Raw genomic sequence first — 3,362 nt, forward strand, 5'->3', positions numbered from 1 at the left:
CGGTTACTACTTACCTATGGATGACACCACGCAACTCCACCCGCCCAAATGGTCCACACCAACAAGCACCCTCTCTTCAATACGGAGATTATCGTCGGTCTGGGAGGTTTTCTTTGATTGTTGAAGATGAACAGTTTCTTCCTAGGGCTCTACCCTTTGTTTTCTGAAACACGCGAAGATGGAAAACCTTTGCTAACTGTTCATTTCTAATTTCCCTTTTTTTTTCAAAAAAAATTCAAAATTCAACTATTTTTTAACTAATTATAATTATAATATCCACGTGTGCATCCCCCCAAGCCATGTCACGCCGTGAAGTGCCACGTAGGGAGTGTTACTGACGGAGTCAACGTCGGAATATAGATTGGTTAGTTTTGTCCCACGGAACTCATAATTGATGGATACATTTGGTAGTTTCCGTCTTTTGTGGGTAGATTTGTCAGTGTTTTCAACTTCCATGGGTAGAAATGGTAGTTTACTCTTTTAAAAATTATTTTGTGAAATTATGAATTAAATTTTTTATTTATACTATTATTTAATTGATATATTCCATTAATTAATTATTTTACAATTATTTTTAGTTATAAAAAAATTAATATTAATCAATTTATGAGTCACTTATATAAAAGTTTGCAATTTTATTAAGTAACAAAGAAATTGATTTGTAAAATTTCTTATAACAATTTTATGTGATAATTAGTTTGTCTAATGTAATAAAATTTTAGTAACTAATTTAGTAATTAAAATTTATTAAATATTAAATTTTTTAGGTAAAAATATTTGCAAAACTTAGTTAATGTATAATTCTTATTATATTGTTTCGTGTATAATAGGTAAATAATTAAATAATAGTGCATTAATGTGCGTGAGTCACTTATATAAAAATTTATAATTTTATTAAGTAACAAAAAAATTGATTTGTAAATTTTTTTATAACAAATCAAATGTAATAAAATTTTAGTAACTAATTTAGTAATTAAAATTTATTAAACATTAAATTTTTCAGATAAAAATATTTGCAAAACTTACTTAATATATAACTATTATTATATTATTTTGTGTATAATAGGTAGATAATTAAATGATAGTGCATTGTTTGAATCATCAACTATCAACGGCATGAAACGAGAGATTGTGAGAGTCATATATTTATTAAAGTAGTTTTTTGGTTATTTATTGTTATAATAAAAATTAAAGATAAAAATATTACAGACTCAAAATTTAAATTTAAATTTAAATTTTTAATTATATTTGACCATTAAAAAATAAATAAATAACTATTGTATTAAAAATAAAATAATTTAAAGTATATTTAGTAGATAATAAACAGTAGAATAGAAAGAAATATTCTCAAGATTAAAGAAAATTAAAAGACGATCTAATCAAGCTGAATTTTTAAGATTTAAAAATGTTAATGTGCGCTTAACTTTTGAGATAGTTTTTGACGGAAAGTTAAAGTAATTACGGACAAATTCTAATATAACTTCCCATCATTCACGTTGTCTTTTAACTCCTATTTTTCTCATTCACGTTGTCTTTTAACTCCTATTTTTCTGCAGCACCTGAAAGTACTTTCTTTAACCACACTATATGAACCCTATCATATGAAAGGGTATCCTCCAAACTCAAAATACAGATTTTTTTTCTTAATTTTTGTGTTATTTGTTGGTTTTTTTTGCATATTTTTTCGTGAAGCAAAAACGTAATAATTCAAGAGATGCTGTTTTAGCAGAACTACGATAACCACAGAATATCAACAACAATGAAGAAGGTTTGGATGAAATAAGTCTCAACTATACCTACTAGAAAAGATTATAATGACCCTTTAGTTGTGAATGTCAAAGGTATATAAAATTTCAATTTTTTACGTGATTTTTTGAGTTCTAATATTTGATTTGTTTCTTTTATTCAATTTTGTATTCAGTTGTAGACACTTCTATGGGAGAAATCACAACTGTCAAAAGGACGACAATTCAAGTTTGGCATTTGAAAAATGATGAAAAAGACATTATGAAACTTGATGGGCATGGACAAAGTCAAGATAATGACGCAAATTTATTGGTACGGTTTCTGGGTGTAATGGCCCGTAGAGCAACGCTGTAAAATGGAAAGGTCTTTGGTGCTAGACGTGTGATAAATTTAGAGAAGCTGGTTGAAACTTTAGAGAAAAAGCTATGAATATAAAGAAACCAAAATTCAGTTGGCAGCTCTGTACAAATTTTTGTTATCAAAATACAGTGATAAAGTGTCTAGTTTATCCAGTGATATGCCAGACATTTAATTGGTGTATTTAATAAGTAATAGTTGAAATTTTAAATATATTTATTCTAGAAGGATTAGAATTTATTTTATTTATGTTAAAATTTTTCTTATTTCTTATTATATATAAGTTTAGATTTGTATTATTATTATTATTATTATTATTATTACTATTATTATTATTATTATGAAAAAATGTTAGATATTATATATTTAAAAAGTTTGATTTTTGTTATTAATGTTATATATAAATATAATTTTAATTTAATAAAATTGTTCAATTAGAGCAAATTAGCACAAATTAGCCACGAATTGTATGTGAAAAACAGAATGAGTTAGCCATGAAAATAGTGTGATTAAATAACCCAACGTTAGCCACAAAAAAAATTGTGGTCGAAAAATCCGGCCTGCACAAATTAGCTACGGATGAAGTATGATAGAATTATACTTTTCGATTTGATTATTCTTATTCAGCCACGGCATTATATGTGGACAATGATATATAAACTGTGGCTCTCTGAAGGTCTCCACGATGTTTAAACTGTGGCTAATAACGCTATAATTGTGACAAATTGAAAATGCAACTCCTGATTAGCCACAAATATTATTTTGTGGCCAATATATGGTTGCTACAATTATCTTAGAGTTTAGCTACGATTTTTTGTGTGGCTAAACCCCTTATTTTTTTTGTAGTGTTGATACATGACTAAAAAACGAAACTTAAAACTAACTTGAGTTGATCGAACTGATCTTTCCCATGGTGTCTGGTGGTCTGTGTGTGTGTTTCCAATAAAAAAGTAAGGTTAGACAAAGCAAGAAGTCTGAAATATAAAGGAAGTTTGACATCGAAAAAAATTGAAACCTGTTCAGGAGAGAGTATAACTATATATATTTTCCACGAACGCACATCCTTTCCTAATCAAGGTAGACGAAGCCGAAAAACATATAAAAGCATCGCGTACGAATGTACTAAAGTTCAAAATTACGGAGATTGGAGAAAGAGCCCATAATTGAAAATAGAGAAGATTAGTCATTACAGTGAAAAGATGATAAGAATTAAGTAAAAATTTATCTGCAGTTAACTTCACATGAAAATGATGAAATTG

Source organism: Arachis ipaensis, chromosome B10 (assembly GCF_000816755.2).
Source record: "Arachis ipaensis cultivar K30076 chromosome B10, Araip1.1, whole genome shotgun sequence".
In the NCBI taxonomy this organism is placed as follows: Eukaryota; Viridiplantae; Streptophyta; class Magnoliopsida; order Fabales; family Fabaceae; genus Arachis; species Arachis ipaensis.